General features: G+C 37.2%; 1 pseudogene; it reads left to right on the forward strand.

Annotated features, from left to right (window-relative positions):
• The first annotated feature begins 17489 nt into the window (after positions 1-17489).
• On the forward strand, positions 17490-17759 carry LOC136167381 (large ribosomal subunit protein eL43-like; annotated as a pseudogene).
• The last annotated feature ends 645 nt before the right edge of the window (positions 17760-18404 follow it).

Below are 18404 nucleotides of genomic sequence, written 5' to 3' on the forward strand. Positions count from 1 at the left end.
GGCTCTTAAAGGATTTCAATTTTCAGAAAGTGTTCTGCAAAGAAATTAAAAGGAAGAAGATAATGTTAACAAACAAGATTCCCAAGACTTTGTTGGGCCCTAAAGACAAAGTCTCTAAATCTCCATGTGTTCTGCACTAGAGGGGATTTTGATTCCATATGACCAGTTTACCAGATCTACCACCTCACAGAAAGCTATGTGGCCAGGTTTGTGTTAGGACAGAGAGATCTTATTAAGCCAGGGAGCAATTCAAATCTTTAAGAGATTTCTGCTGGTGAAACAATTAACCCTTCATCCCAGACTCAAATTTGTCTTGTTTTTTCTATCAAAGAAAAGTATCCAGCAGATGAGAGGGACGGTCAAGAATTTCTCACAATACCACCTAAGAAGAGACACATGAGTTATAAGGAAGCCGCTCAATCAAATGGAGTCATGAATTTCAGTTGCATAAGCAAATAGATTTATTTATTATTTTAAGATTAAAGTAAACCACCACTCTGGGTCCTTTAGTGACTTGGAGACTTTAGCAATGTCATTTAATTGACAGCATTTTAAGGAAAGTATAAATGTATAATGATTCTTATACCAAGAGGAAAGCCGATCTAACCAGCATGACCTTTCTCAGCACCTAGCTATGGTTCCTCCTGACCTAGGCATTGCATGACAGCACCGAGAACAGAAAGAAACAACGATTATTCTCACATTGCTGATTATACAGCTACAGGTGAAACCATGAACTGTTAAAAGTGTAGCTACTAATGCCTTCCAAAACAAATGCATGTCCAGAGAAACAAAACTTAGGGGACAATGAGAAGGAAATCACTATAAATCAGGAAGGTGTGGAGGAGGGTTTAATTAAAAAAAAAAACAAAACACACAAATGTTGGAGAGTGGCTTGATCCTGCATGAGGAAGAGGGGAATAACCCCATGGATCATGGAGCTCAAGGTAGGATAGCTTTTTTCTGAGCATAGGATTGGCACATTTAGAGAGCTGTTTGTTTGTTTGTTTGTTTTTAATTGAAGGCTAATTAAGTCAGAAAGAAAAACACCAATACAATATATCAATGCATATATATATATATATATGTATATAATTTATAAAAACAGTAACAATGACCCTATATGCAAGGCAGCAAAAGAGACACAGATTTTAGAGAGGGGTTTATAGTATGTAAACTATAGGAGCAAGAGCAAGAATTAATGCTTATTGCTAGTATGAATGGCATTTTAAGGCTCTAAGTGAGAATTCAGAATTCAATGCTATAACAGAACTGCCAGCTTTCAAGAAGGGAACAGTCATTACCAAGGACTATTCAGAAGTATAGGGATTAAGAACACAGATTTTGGAGTTAGACATACCTTCATTTTAATCTCAATCTTACCTCTTCTTATTGTGAAACCCTTGAAGTTACTAAATCTTCTAAATCTTAGTTCCTAATATGTGATATGCAATAAGTAGTTGCAGCTTTTTAAAAAAATATCACTTTATTATTTTTCATTGCCTCCCTATGGAATCCAGGATAATTCATAGGAACAGATGACCTAGCTAAATTCTTCTGTAGTCCTGGAAAATCATGTACCCTCTTCTTTGTAAAATATTAATTTACCTATTCTTTATCATTTTCTTTTAAACTGACACAATATTTAAAAAAAAATTTGTCAAAATATTTGTAAATTAAAAACAAATACTAGCTAGAATGTTAACTGCTAATTTCCTAGACATAAAAGAAGAATTAAAGGAGCTGTTGCTTAATCCAGACAAGCAGTGGCCCAGGCAACTATTAATAGAGGAGAGAAGACTGACTCAGTTATAAGCTAAAGGTATTAGGACTTTATAATGTGTTGAGTTTAGTGGAGGGAAAGGAAGGTGCAGTGCTAGAGAGGGAGGTGGACAAAATATCCCCTGGGTTTCTAGTTCAAATTACTAACGTGGGGTCCAGTGTTCTAGGTTTTATCAAGCTCTCTAGGTGATTTTCATACACACTAAAGCTTGAAACCATTGAATGAAAGGAACGGTATCTAATCAATTAGGTTGACTACGCAGAGAAGAGAACTTGAAGATGTGACCCCAAAGCAGAATAAGAAATATATATATACATATATATATCTATATATATACATATATATATATATATATATATATATATATATATATATATATATATATATATATATAAGAGAGAGAAAGAGAGAGAGGCAAGAAGCCAGAATAAAGTGATGCCATAAGATCTAAAAGACCAAAGATCAAACAAGCAGGTTGAATTTGAAAAAAATATCAAATGTAATGAGAGGTCAGCATTTATAGACTGAGAAGATGTCCCTCTGCCTTAGCGTGCTGGGGGCTGCTGTTATCACAAAAGGGAACATTCAGTGGAGCGTGAATACAGTACAGACTGTGGTAGGCTGACAAGCAATGTCACTGGGACCATAAGTGTCTAGATATTTAAAAATACACAGCTGCACAAAGAAGTAGGAGGACGATAATGTGAGTGAAGTCCTCAGTCAAGGGAGGAGAGGGTTTTCTTTTTCCTCTCAAACTAGGAAGAATTTGAATATGGCAATATACCGAGAAAGGAAACAGAAAAGAAGGGAGTAAGACTCCAAGAAAGATTACTGTGGTTTAAAAAGAGAGGTAATGGAGAAGAAATTTTAGAAAGTTTATCTAATACACTATATGTCAAAGGATGGCAGGAAGAAACACAAAACAATTGATACACACACACATATGTGCATGCGCAAATTATGTATGAATGCTTTCCTAGTTGATGGAGAAATTCTGCCCTTTCCTACCAAATGACACTTATGACTGATTTGACCTCTGGTCTCAGTACCCAAATGAGCTCTTCTGATTTACCTTGCCGAAGAGTGCATGTGGAATGCATGTAATGTAGCAGTTGCTGAGAAGAGGTGTTAGAATTAAAAGCTGAGAAAAGCACAGTTCATGCCATCAGCGAAGTCAGATCAATATACGGATACGTTCATAGTTTCTGTTTCTTGCATATCCTGCTATAGGTGTCAAGATTAAGTTTAACCTAGTAATTTGAATAACAATATAGCAGTATTTGAGTTCTTGCAATCATTTGTATGTCCCAAAATATCTCACCTACTGATTCAAATGTTAGGTAAAAGTTCTCTAAATTTGAATAATTTCTGGGACAAAAGAAGCCACTAACCGCTTTCATAAGAAGTTTTCATTTATGCTCCTTTTTTTTTTTTTTTTTTTTTTTGTAGCTCAAATTATCAGACTGGAACAGGGTAATAGGAGTGGAAAGTAAATTGTCAAGGACGAGGTCTGTGATTCTATCTTCTTATGTTCATACAGTCTTCAGTTCAGACGCGCTGCTATGCAGGCAAATGGTTGAACTTCTTTCCTGTCAGAACTGTGGCCCCTTGATTCAAGTCCTATTTTCACAGCTCCACTGGTCCCAGGGGCCATCCATCTTCAGCCAGAAAGATTGCTTTATTACCACATTTATCAATTTGTACTCTGGGCTCGAGTTAGAAGTGACTTGGAAAGACAAAACTGTTACCTTAGTAATTGAATATGAAAGTCTTATTAGGATCCACTTTCACTAATCTGATATGAAAGTCACTAATGCGATATGACTTTAACACTGTATAAGCAACAATAAATTCTGATATGATATGAATATTAATACAATGCAGTGGGATACTAATATGTTAATGTGGTGAGATATTACTAACAAGAGATGAGGATCTTGATTGAAAAAATTAATATTACCTCGCCATAATTCTCTGGAACTGCAGTCACCATGTTCCAAGATAGCCTTTGTCTAGATTTTAGAAATAAATCATTCTCTTTTTGAGTCACAGACAAAATGAAATTTCAGGTTATTTTGATGTTTCAAGTTAAGACATGTTGGTGAATGTGGTGAACAATCCTGACAGCATTATTGTTATCCCCAGTGTTTGTATCTAATGAATGCATTACATAAATTATACAATATAAAAGCTAGACAGCAGGTCAGACATCAAAATACACTCACCTGTACTCTGGGAGGAGAAGATAAGGAAAAGTGGGGAGCCTCGGGCTCCGATTATCTCTATGCACACCGAGCAGTCATCCATTTGTTATTCATTCAAATATTTCCATTGTGTTATCCTTCCATTTTAAATCTTTTTGTATTCTCTCCTAAATAGGTGCAATTCTTGGCTTATATCTATTCTACAATACCCATTCCAGAAAAGACTCAGGGACAATTTAGTGAACATGTCATGGGAAATCAAGATATATGAATAAGCTTTATTTTGCTCTAAATTTTGACAAGTTTTAGTGTTTTAACTGTGCTACTAACAACATGTTTCAAATTATGATGACAAATATCAGGATATGAAGGCTGAAAATGGATATCCAGAGAGTGACCAAAATTCCACTATGTCTTAGTCTTCTGGAATTAGTCTTCTGGCAAACTTGACCATAGATCTTATCTTTAGAGATCTAGTAAATTAAAATGCACATTAATGTTACCAATTGTAAATATATAAATAGTGAGTTGAGTTCTCTTTATATAATGTCTAACATCCAATAAATTGTGTACAATTTTGTCAATCCAGGTCTATATGAAATTTCACAGTTTAGGGTAGCTGATAACTACCATCTCCATGTCTAAATTAGTTTGTTTTACTTAAAATTTGCAATAAAAAATAGATTTGTAGGAATGTGAAAACTTTATGGAGGACTGGGAATGAGACGACTGGTACATAAGAGGTGTGTTTAGATGTTACAGATGTGCCTTAATGAGTGATGCATAATAGGGAAAGAAGGTAAGGTCTAAGTCCCAAAATGTGAGTGGTCTGGTAATAAATTAAACCACCTGGTTGATAATGATATTTATTGTTGACACTGGTAGAAGTCATCTCTGTCTCCACATCAAAGATATTTAGACTTCCAGGGTTCGATAGCAAATGCTTCCTTCTCATTCCTGTTCCATCTGCAGAGATATAGGTGCTGTGCTCAGTCGCTCAGTCATGTCCCACTCTTTGTGACCCCATGAACTGTAGGCCGCCAGGCTCCTCTGCCCGTGAGGTTTCTCCAGGCAAGAATACTATAGTGAGTTGCCTTGCTCTCCTCCAGTAATAACTACCTGGCATAGGCGATAGAAAAAAGACAGTAATGACAGGGAAAAATCTAAATAATTTTAATTGCAAAAAAGGATTAAATGGTTAATTGGACTGAATGGGCTAATTATGCTATTCGTTATTGCCTTGGTTTATCAATTTCAGACAGCCTAGAATTCAGAGGTCATAACAAATTCCACTACATCAACTCTTAACATATTATATTACTAAGACAGTTATCAACAGTGAAATGTTAATGTCAAGTTGAATCTGGACTATAAAATGTCTCAACAAAAATTTAACTATTTTTAAGTTGAAAATGAAATTTAAAATTATAGAAATATTCCCAGCAAAAAATTGGACAAATCTCTTGCTATCACCCTTAAAATTGTAGGCTAAGCAGAACACTAGGTTGTGAATGTGGGTTCAGTTTAATTCAGTTCAGTCACTCAGTTGTGTCCAACTCTTTGACCCCATGAATTGCAGCTCGCCAGGCTTCCCTGTCCATCACCAACTCCTGGAGTTTACCCAAACTCATGTCCATTCAGTTGGTGATGCCACCCAGCCATCTCATCCTCTGTCATCCACTTCTCCTCCCGCCATCTATCTTTCCCAGCATCAGAGTCTTTTCAAATGAGTCAGGTCTTTGCATCAGGTGGCCAAAGTATTGGAGTTGCAACTTCAACATTAGTCTTTCCAATGAACACCTAGGACTGATCTCCTTTCGGATGGACTGGTTGGATCTCCTTGCAGTTTAAGGGACTCTCAAGAGTCTTTTCCAACAACACAGTTCAAAAGCATCAGTTCTTCGACGCTCAGCTTTCTTCACTGTTCAACTCTCACATCCATGCATGACCAGTGGAAAAACCATAGCCTTGACTAGACAGATTTTGTTGGCAAAGTGATGTCTTTGCTTTTTAATATGCTGTCTAGTTTGGTCATAACTTTCCTTCCAAGGAGTAAGCGTCTTTTAATTTCATGGCTGCGGTCACCATCTGCAGTGATTTTGGAGCCCCCAAATATAAAGTCTGCCACTGATTCTCCATCTGTTTGCCATTAAGTGATGGGACCAGATGCCATGATCTTAGTTTTTTGAACGTTGAGCTTTAAGCCAACTTTTTCACTCTCCTCTTTCACTTTCATCAAGAGGCTCATTATTTCTTCTTCATTTAGGCCATAAAGGTGGTGTCATCTGCATATCTGAGGTTATTGACATTTCGCCTGGCAATCTTGATTCCAGCTTGTGCTTCATCCAGCCCAGACTTTCTCATGATGTAGTCTGCATATAAGTTAAATAAGCAAGGTGACAATATACAGCCTTGACATACTTCTTTTCCTATTTGGAACCAGTCTGTTGTTCCATGTCTGGATCTAACTATTGCTTCCTGACCCTCATACGGATTTCCTAAGAGGCAGGTCAGGCGGTCTGGTATTCCCATTTCTTTCAGAATTTTCCACAGTTGATTGTGATCCACAGAGTCAGTCTTTGACATAAGCAATGAAGCTGAAATAGATGTTTTATAGAATTCTCTTGTTTTTTCAATGAACCTCCAAAAATTGTCCCCATTCTAGGGGAATATCAATAAACCAAAACCAAAGCCAGACAAATCTGAAAAAATTTAATGTTAGCACTTATATTTTAGAGAATAAAAAAGAAAAAAACTTATATATTTTATATTTTTAGTTTTGGACATTGTGGTGGTTATTTAATGGTATCATATTATGGTTTTCATTGCATTTCTCTTATAACTAATGAATTTGAGCATAACTTCATGTATTTGCTTTCCATTTTGACATTGTCTTAAAAAGTAGCTATTCAAGTATTTTGTCATTTTTCTTTTAACTCTCTATCAATTTTATTCATTTTTGAAGAACGTATGTGTGTATGTGTGTGTATATATACATATATATATACACACACAAAGCCTATAGAATTTTTGTCATTTTTTTGTTCTTCCACGATCTCTTTTCCCACAGTATAAATTTAATTCACCCTATTTAATGATGCCTTTCATAAATAGATGTTCCTGTAATAAAAAGCAAATCTTTTCATTTACATCTATGATCTTTAAATCATTTTACTTTCTTTTGCTATTCCAAGGTAACAAAAGTAAGTTTGATGTCTTCCAGACATTTTGATGTCTTACTGATCTGCAGATTATTGTGTATGATATGAGGTCATAGTCAAGTTTACATTTTGCTTCTATATAAAGATTCAATTGACTATATTTTACTTATTTGTTTTATTTATTGAAATTGCTATTCATTCTGTACTATTCTGTAGTGCCATCTTTGCCACTAAAGAAATGTTTATAAATGCATGGTACATGCATTTATGCGTACTTAGTACACATTCTAAGCTCTCTATTTTGTTCCATTAGCTGCTGCTGCTAAGTCACGACAGTCGCGTCCAACTGAGTGTGACCCCATAGATGGCAGCTCAACAGGCTCCTCTGTCCCTGGGACTCTCCAGGCAAGAATACTGGAGTGGATTGCCATTTCCTTCTCCATTGTTCCATTAGACTGTTTACTCTTGAACCAAATCAAGCTGTCTTAATTACTTTATATTTAAAGTTAGCTTAACTTAAACCTCCCTAAGTCGCCTTATATTTTTACAATTGAAACTTCTTGGACTTTTGAATTTCCATATATATTTTAAAATCAATGGAACAAGATTGAAAAAAACAGAAATAGACCTATGCACTGATGGTCAGTTACCCTGTGACAATTTAGGGAAAACCACACATTGCTGAAAAGATAGCCTCCTCAACACTTGCTGCTGGATAAACTGGACAGCTACATTTTTAAAATAAATAAATAAATAAATAAAATTAGATAATTCTTTAACCCCATACAAAAATATAAACTCAGCTCTGGTCAGTTCAGTCACTCAGTCGTGTCCAACTCTTTGTAACCCAGTGGACTGCAGCACACCAGGCTTCCCTGTCCATCACTAACTCCCAGAGTTTGCTCAAAATCACGCCCATCAAATGCGGGATGCCTTTCAGTCATCTCATCCTCTGGCATCCCGTTCTCCTCCTGCCTTCGATCTTTCCCAGCATCTTTTCCAGGGTCTTTTCCAATAAGCCAGTCTTCACATCTGGTGGCCAAAGTATTGGAGCTTCAGCTTAGCAACAACAGTCTTTCCAATGAATATTCAGGATTTTAGGATTGATGGGCTTGATCTCCCTGCAGTCCAAGGGACTCCAAGAATCTTCTCCAACACTACAGTTTAAAAGCAGCAATTCTTTGGTACTCAGTTTTATCACATCCATACATCCATACATGACGACTGGAAAAACCACATCTTTAACAAGACATTACTTTGTTGGTAAAGTAATGTCTTGGCTTTTTAATATGCTGTCTAGATTGGTCATAGCTTTCCTTCCAAGGAGCAAGTGTCTTTTAATTTTGTGGTTGCAGTCACCATCTGCAGTGATTTTGAAGCCCAAGAAAATAGTCTGTCACTGTTTCCATTGTTTCCCCATCTATCTGCCATGAAGTAATGGGACTGGATGACTTGATTTTTGTGTTTTGAATGTTGAGTTTTAAGCCAGTTTTTTCATGCTCCTCTTTCACTGTAATCAAGAGACTCCTTAGTTCCTCTTCAAGTTCTGCCATAAGTGTGGTGTCATCTGCATACCTGAGGTTAGTGATATTTCTCCCAGCAATTTTGATTCCAGCTTGTGCTTCATCCAGGCCAGAATTTCTCATGATGTAGTCTGCATATAAGTTAAATAAGCAAGGTGACAATATACAGCCTTGATGTATTCCTTTTCCAATTTGGAACAAGTCCCTTGTTCCATGTCTGGTTCTAACTCTTGTTTCTTTACCTGCATACAGTTTTCTCAGGAAGCAGATAATGTGGTCTGGCATTCCTATCTCTTTAAGAATTTTCCACAGTTTATTGTGATCCACACAGTCAATGGCTTTAGCGTACTCAATAAAGAAGATATTTTTCTGGAAATTTCTTCTGTTTTCTATGATCCAATAGATTTTGGCAATTTGATCTCTGGTTCCTCTGCCTTTTCTAAATCTGTCTCTGTTGACGCCTGGCTTGGAGAATTTTGAGTATTACTTTGCTAACATGCAAGATATGTCAATTATGTGGTAGTTTGATCATTCTTTGGCATCGCCTTTCTTTGGAATTGGAATGAAAACTGACCTTTTCCAGTCCTGTGGCCACTTCTGAGTTTTCCAAATTTACTGGTGTATTAAGTGTAGCACTTTCACAGCATCATCTTTTAGGATTTGAAATAGCTCATCTGGAATTCTATCACTTCCACTAGCTTTGTTTTGAGTGATGCTTCCTAAGGCCCACTTGACTTTGCACTCCAAGATATCTGACTCTGTGAGTGATCACACCTTCATAGTTATCTGGGACATTAAGATCTTTTTTTTTTCTGTATAGTTCTGTGCATTCTTGCCACCTTACCTTAATATCTTCTGCTTCTGTTATGTCCATATCATTTCTTTACTTTATTTGGCACATGTTTGCATGAAATATTCCCTTGGTAGCTTTAATCTTCTTGAAGAGATCTCTAGTCTTTCCCATTCTATTGTTTTCCTCTATTTCTTTGCATTGATCACTTAGGAAGGCTATCTTATCTTTCATGCTATTCTTTAGAACTCTGAGTTCAGATAGATATATCTTTCCTTTTCTCCTATGTCTTTTGCTTCTCTTGTTTTCTTAGCTGTTTGTAAGGCCTTCTCAGACAACCATTTTGCCTTTTTGTATTTCTTCTTCTTGGGGATGGTTTTGTTTTGTTTTGTTTTGTGTTTCATATGAAAGAATGCTATTATTTTAATAGTAAAAGTATTAGATTTATATTTTTTCTTGAATTTAATAAAAGGAAAATAAAATAGAACTGAAGAACTCACTGAATATTAGGTAAAAGTTTCTTTGCCATAGAGATGTTGGTTCCTAAAAGATTGTTTCAGATGAACAGATTCTAAAGGTCATTATGAGACTGAAGTAATATTTGTTGTAGGACTCCATATTCCAATTTTTAATGGTATAAATGACCTTAAAAGACCAGCTACATAGTTCTCTCACCACTTTTCTCACTTCCTTCCCCTCTACCTCTTGGTTTCCATTGCTTGTCTGCATTTCATGTCATCAGAGCTTATAATATTTACATTACTATTCTGCAATCATAATTCTCTCAGTTAACTTCTAGTTTAACTGGGTTTGATGCTTACTGTCCCATTACCTTATATTATCCTGTCCTGAGTTCTTCATTAGACTCTCCTCTTGGTTGGCTGAGTTTCATTATCAAATAGCATTTCTTTTTTTTTTTTTTTTTTCTTTTTCCCAATTATTTTTATTAGTTGGAAGCTAATTACCTTACAATATTGTAGTGGTTTTTGCCATACACTGACATGAATCAGCCATGGATTTACATGTGTTTCCCATCCTGAACCCCCCTCCCACCTCCCTTCCCACCCCATCCCTCTGGGTCATTCCAGTGCACCAGCTCCGAGCACTTGTCTCATGCATCCAACCTGGACTGACAATTTGTTTCACACTTGATAATATACATGCTTTGATGCTATTCTCTTAGATCATCCCAACCTCGCCTTCTCCCATAGAGTCCAAAAGTCTGTTCTATACATCTCTGTCTCTTTTTCTGTCTTGCATATAGGGTTATCGCTACCATCTTTCTAAATTCCATATATATGCGTTAGTATGCTGTATTGATATTTTTCATTCTGGCTTACTTCACTCTGTATAATGGGCTCCAGTTTCATCCACCTCAATAGAACTGATTCAAATTAATTCTTTTTAATGGCTGAGTAATATTTGATTGTGTATATATACCACAGCTTTCTTATCTATTCATCTGCTGATGGGCATCTAGGTTGCTTCCATGTCCTGGCTATTATAAACAGTGCTGCGATGAACATTGGGGTACACGTGTCTCTTTCAGATCTGGTTTCCTCGGTGTGTCTGCCCAGGAGTGGGATTCCTGGGTTATATGGCAGCTCTGTTTCCAGTTTTTTAAGGAATCTCCACACTGTTCTCCATAGTGGCTGTACTAGTTTGCATTCCCACCAACCGTGTAAGAGGGTTCCCTTGTCGCCACATCCTCTCCAGCATTTATTGCTTGTAAACTTTTGCATAGCAGCCATTCTGAATAACGTGTAATGATACCTCATTGAGGTTTTGATTTGCATTTCTCTAATAATGAGTGACATTGAGTATTCAACAGCCTTCAGAATGGGAGAAAATAATAGCAAATGAAGAAACAAAGGATTAATCTCAAAAATACACAAGCAACTCCCACAGCTCAATTCCAGAAAAATAAATGACCCAGTCAAAAAATGGGCCAAAGATCTAAACAGACATTTCTCCAAAGAAGACATACAGTTGGGGATGGTTTTGATCACCATCTCCTGTACAATATTAGGAACCTCTGTCCATAGATTTTCAGGCACTCTGTCTATCAGATATAATCCCTTGAATTTACTTGTCACTTCCACTGTTTAATTCTAAGGGTCTAGTGATTTTCCTGAATGGTCCAGTGGTTTTCCCTGCTTTCTATCATTTAAGTCTGAATTTTGCCATAAGGAGTTCATGATCGAGCTGCAGTCAACTCCTGGTCTTGTTTTTGATGGCTATATGACCCGCCAAGGTATGGTTCATAGTCTCATTGAGTTAGACAAGACTGTGACCCATGTGGTCAGTTTGGTTAGTTTTCTGTAATTGTGGGTTCCATTCTGTCTCCCTTCTGATGGATAAGGATGAGGCTTGTGGAAGCTTCCTGGTGGGAGGGACTGGCAGTGGGGAAATCTGGGTCTTGCTCTGATGGGGAGGGCCATGCTCAGTAAGTCTTCAATCCAATTTTTTATTGATGGGTGTGGCTGTTTTTCCCTGGAACAAGTCAAAAGGACATTCCAGGACTTTTGTAATCAGTGCCACAGACCCCATGGCAGGCGACTTTCAAACCACCCGTCTGCCAGAGGCTCCTGGACACTCACAGGCAAGTCTGACTCAGTCTCTTGTGGGGTCGCTGCTCCTGTCTCCTAGCTCCTGCTGTGCACAAGGTTTTGTTTGTGCCCTCCAAGAGTCTTTCCCCCCAGTTCTGTGGAAGTTCTCTAATCAAATCCCATTGGCCTTCAAAGTCAAATTCCCTGGGGGTTCTCAGTCCCTCTGCTGGATCCCCAGGATGGGAAATCTGTGGGCTCTAGAACTTTTGCAACTCTGTGAGAACTTCTTTGGCGTAATTGTTCTTCAGATTGTAAGTTTTCTGCTCAACAGTTCTGTGGTGGGCCTCACACTTCATGCGTCCCAGATCTGCTGTAGAAAGGGTCCCTGTCCCCATGGCAGACCACTGCTGACCCATGCCTCCACAGAGGATACTCAAATATTCAAAGCATGTCTGGCTCAGTCTATTGTGGGGCCCCTGGATTCTGGTCCTTGTGTGCACAAGGTTTTGTTTGAGCCCTCTAAGCATCACTGGTGGGTATGGGGTTTGATTCTAAACTCAATTTTTCCCCTCCTACTATCCTGTTGCAGCTTCCCCTTTGCCCTTGGATGTGGGGTACCTTTTCTCTGGTGGGACCCAGCATTATCCTGTCGATGGCTGTTCAACAGTTATTTGCAATTTTGGAGTCCTCACAGGAGATGATGAGCACACATCCTACCCCACCATCTTGTATCAGATACAAGCTCACAATAAGCTCAAAATTGATTAAAGATCTAAATGTTAGACTGAATGCTGTAAAATTCCTAGAGGAATATGTAGGCAGAACACTCTCTGACATAAATTGCACCAGTATCTTTATCAATCCATCTCCCAAAATAATGGAAAGAAAAACAAAAATAAACAAATGGGACTTACTTAAACTCAAAAGCTTTTGATCATAAAAGGAAACAATAAACAAAACATAAAGGCAACCCACAAATTAGGAGAAAATGTTTGCAAATGACCTGAATGACAAGGACTGGTCTGCAAAATAGAAACTTACAGTTGCCAGGGGGAAGGCATAGTTAGGAAATTTGGGATCGACATGTACACATTGCTATATTTAAAATGGATAATCGACAAAGACCTACTGTGTAGCACATGGAACTCTGCTCACTGTTATGTGGCATCCTGGGTGGGAGGGAAATTTAGGGAAGAATGGATATATGTGTGTAGATATATGTATCAGTTCAGTTCAGTTCAGTCGCTCAGTCATGTCCAACTCTTTGTGACCCCATGAATTCCAGCACGCTAGTCCTCCCTGTCCATCACAAGCTCCCGGAGTTTACTCAAACTCATGTCCATCGAGTTGGTGATGCCATCCAGTCATCTCATCCTCTGTCATCCGCTTCTCCTCCTGCCCCCAATCCCTCCCAGCATCAGGGTCTTTCCCAATGAGTCAACTCTTCGCATGAGATGGCCAAAATATTGGAGTTTCAGCTTCAGCATCAGTCCTTCCAATGAACACCCAGGACTGATATCCTTTAGGATGGACTGGTTGGATCTCCTTGTAGTCCAAGGGACTCTCAAGAGTCTTCTCCAACACCACAGTTCAAAAGCATCAATTTTTCGGCACTCAGCTTTCTTCATCGTCCAACTCTCACATTCATACATGACTATTGGAAAAACCATAGCCTTGACTAGATGGACCTTTGTTGGCAAAGTAATGTCTCTGCTTTTAAATATGCTATCCAGCATATTGGTCATAACTTTCCTTCCAAGGAGTAAGCGTCTTTTAATTTCATGGCTGCAATCACCATCTGCAATGATTTTGGAGACACCCCCCCAAAAAAAAAATAAAGCCTGTCACTGTTTCCACTGTTTCCCCATCTGTTTCCCATGAAGTGATGGGACCACATGCCATGATCTTAACTTTCTGAATGTTGAGCTTTAAGCCAACTTTTTCACTCTCCTTTTTCACTTTCATCAAGAGGCTTTTTAGTTCCTCTTCACTTTCTGCCATAAGGGTGGTATCATCTGCATATCTGAGTTTAGTGATATTTCTCCCGGCAATCTTGATTCCAGCTTGTGCATCTTCCAGCCCAGCGTTTCTCATGATGCACTCTGCATATAAGTTAAATAAGCAAGATGACGATATACAGCCTTGACATACTCCTTTTCCTATTAGGAACCAGTCTGTTGTTCCATGTCCAGTTCTAACTGTTGCTTCCTGACCTGCATCGGGTTTCTCAAGAGGCAGGTTAGGTGGCCTGGTATTCCCATCTCTTTCAGAATTTTCCACAGTTTATTGCAATCCACACAGTCAAAGGCTTTGGCATAGGTATATATAAAATATATGGCTGAGTCCTTTCACTTTTCAACTGAAACTCACAATGTTGTTTATCAGTTATACACAATACAAAATAAAAAGGTTAAAATTAATTAAAAAAATCAGATTCTCAAGTTCTTTTCAAAATCTTAGAAATTTTCATTAAGATTATCTTGAGTGTTAAGATTAATTGGGAAAAATTCAACATTTCTGCAATATTTAGAATTTCTAGTCCATAAAGATAGGTGATTTCTGCATTTATTTAAGGTATCTAATTTGTCTTAATAATGTTTTACTTTATGGGTGGAAACTTTACCTATCTTTTGTTAGATTTATTTCCAGTCTTCACTATTTCTCAATATTTACTGTTAACTTGATTACATAACTCTATTGCAATTATAGAAATACAATTATGCTTTGTATATTAGCCTTCTATCCAGAAACTCTTCTAAACTTATGTATTAATTCTAATAGATGAACTATAGCTTTCCCTGTTTTTTTTAACTAATATAAATGTTACTCAAATTACTAATCATCAGAAAAATGTAAATGTAAACCACAATGAAAAGTCATCTCCAGTATGGAGACACCTCAAAATGTTAAAAAAATAGAACGACTATGTGACCCTGCAGGCCTACATGTGAGTATACACTCAAAGGAAATGAAATCAGGATGTCAAATAGCTATAGGCATCTCTATGTCCTCTGCAGAATTATTCACAGTAGCCATTGTCAGGATATGGAAACAAGCCAAGTGTCCATCATCAGATGAATGGATAAAGAAGATGTGATGGATACACACACACACACACACACACACACACTGCCATTTCTGACTATGTGGATGGACCTTCATAAGTCTGTCAGAGAAAGACAAATAGTGTATAACTTATATATATATAAGTTCTATATATATATATATAGAATCTAAAATAATTAAACTCAAATAGACAGTAGAATGGTGATTATCAGACACTGAGAAATGGGGAAATGGGATATGTTGGTGAAAGGGTGTAAACTTTCAATTATAAGACAAATACTTTGAAGATCTAATGTATAGTATGGTGGTTATACTCAACAATACTGCAGTATGTATTTGAAATTTGTTGAGAGAACAAATCTTAAATATTCTCACCACAAAATATTTTAATAACATGATGTGATGAAGGTGACAGCTAATATTATAGTGTCAATCATTTCATGATACATAAATGTGTGAAATAATGCATTATATAACATTAAACTTACTAAATACTATATGTCAATTATACCTCAATAAAGCTGGGGGAAAATGAGAATATTAAAAAAAGTACACAATTGATTCTATAAAATTTTCCTTAATCACTGATTGAGCAAGTTATGACAAGTAATATTTTTACTATCATTCAGCTCAAAGTGTTTTCTGGCATTCATTTTGAGTTATTCATTGATATTTTGATACTTCAGTGTATATATCTTAATTTGAAACATATATATTTATTTCTTTGATGTTGACATCCAGCTTAATTTTATTATGACAGAGAACATATTTTTTATGATTTCAGCCCTTTAGAATTTCTTGAGATTTGTTTTATGGATAATTTAATGCATTGGGATTTTAGAATCCCAATAGATTTCCTGGTGAATTCTACCATAGTGAGCTTTGCATGCCAACGGTTAATGTTTTGATCATATAGCCTCCCATGAATGTCAAAAGCACTTCCCAAACTCTCTGCTACTGATTTCAAAACTGGCAAACATTTTCACCAGTGGAAAATGGAGGTCTAAGTCCCTGAATAATTTTCTTCTTTTGGTTCTTGATCTGCTCCTCCGTCCACGGGACTTTTCAGGCAAGAGTACTGGAACGCATTGCCGTTTCCTCTTTCGGGGGATCTTCCCAACCCAGAGATTGAAACTGTATCTCCTGTGTCTCCTGAATTGTAAGGAAGATTCTTTACCTGCTGAGCTCTCAAGGAAGCCCCAGTGATACTCTGCTACGTTGTTATTTAAATATATGATAAAATACATAATCTACTTAATTATATATTTAAATAATGAGGATGAAGAATCACTAAGTATGTATGTATAATTTCCCAATTTTTATTTTTCCTAAATGTGAGTAATGACCTAGCTTAATGATAATGGCTCCTTCTTAGCTCTTGTTACTCTTATTTACACAATCATAATCTCTTTAACATTACGTGAAACTTTCTTTAACAATTACTAGGCAAGACCTTCCACATCATTAACTTTCTTGTCTGCTATGCTCATTTTTTATATCATGACACTCACTGAATATTTTTGTTTTTTATCAATTATATTTTGTATCCAAGTTCTCAACTTAGATCTATTTTCTTGATCCCAGTTTTTTAGATGAAACATTATCTCTTATACCTCCCAAATGTTGTGTCTATTAGTTGTTGACTTTTTTTACCTTGGCTATAGTCTATTTTATTTGTGGAAGTGCATTGTCCTTCTCTCACAAATTGTAGTGAGCTTTGATTTTGTCAGCACTTTTGTAGTTAAAACACCCTGTACGTCTATTTACTACATATTTGGATCAGGCTGCTTTCTTGGGAAAATGATCCAGTGGTTCTGATTTGCCTTGCATTCTATAATAAAGTCTAAAAGGGGAAGAACAGGTTAAAGTCAACAATAAAGATTTGATTTTGTTGTCCTTTTATTTCTCACAACCACCACCAGCACCTGGTGAGCTGCTCTCTTATCAGTTAGATATCTTAGAGTGTACACTGTCTCCTGCAGACAATCAGCCACATTGCTATCACAGAACCGTGGCAATGGAAGAGATCAGTGACCAATGCACGGCATCTATTCTAGCACCACAACTCATGGCATGGCTGTCTGCTCTTGTCCTTCCCCTGCCCCAAATCCCACCACTCAGGAAACAGCTCGCTCCATATTTCCTGTAGACTCCTCCCTGACTGACCCAAGGCTGTGGCTTGCCCTTTTGTTCTATCCTCTGCTTTCCTCCTTTCAGAAAGGATATCACATGGTTTCCACTTCTCTAAGAATACTACACAAATTTCAATATGTTTTGGATTTATTTTTATTTTTATTGATCTCTTCAACTATTTCTGCAGATGAAGCATGAGAAAAAGATTCTGCAGGATAAACATAGCATGATATATTGAAATGAAAATGCTCTCCTGATCTCTGGGCTCAGACCTGGTGAAATGCATCAAGAAATTTGGATTATGGGCAAATACAGGACCTGTTATGATACTTCTCTTGGGAAAATAGTGAAGAAAATTGAAATCAGCTAGCGCACCAAGTACACTTGCTTCTTCTGTGGCAAAACGAAGATGAAGAGATGAGGTATGGGCATTTGGCACTGTGGTTCCTGCATGAAAACTGTAGCTGGAGTTGCCTGGCCCTACACCACCACTTCTGTAGGCACAGTGAAGCCTGCCATCAGAAGACTGAAGGAACTGAAGGACCAATAGAAGTGCCATCATTTGATAATGTCGCTAGCCTATAATAAATGGGTTAATTTATGTAACAAAAACAACAACAAAATTCTCCCCAGGCTAGAATGATTTCAATAAGTGACAGTAATAAGGGAGCAGACCAGAACGCCTGGGAAGCATGGCCCTTGAGAGTTGTTGTTTTTTTGCTTTTTTAATCACTTTATTCATTTTAATTGGAGGCTAATTACTTTACAATATTGTCGTGGTTTTTGCCATACATTGACATGCATCAGCCTTGGTTGTACATGTGTCCCCCAAATCCTGAACCCCTCTCCCACCTCCCTCCCCACCTCATCCCTCTGGGTTGTCCCAGAGCACCAGCTTTGAGTGCCCTGCTTCATGCACCGAATTTGCACTGGTCATCTATTTTACATATGGTAATATACAAGCTTCAATGCTATCCTCTCATATCATCCCACCCCTGTCTTTTCCTACATTGTCAAAAAGTCTGTTCTTTATATCTGTGTCTCTTTTGCTGTCTTATATATAGGGTTGCTGTTACTGTCTTTCTGAATTCCATATATATATATGTGTTAATATACTCTATTGGTGTTTCTCTTTCTGGATTAAATAATAATATAGTGAGGCCCTCTGAAAAGCAAGGACCAATAAGTGGAATCA

This window comes from Muntiacus reevesi, chromosome 4 (assembly GCF_963930625.1).
Source record: "Muntiacus reevesi chromosome 4, mMunRee1.1, whole genome shotgun sequence".
NCBI classification, from domain to species: domain Eukaryota; kingdom Metazoa; phylum Chordata; class Mammalia; order Artiodactyla; family Cervidae; genus Muntiacus; species Muntiacus reevesi.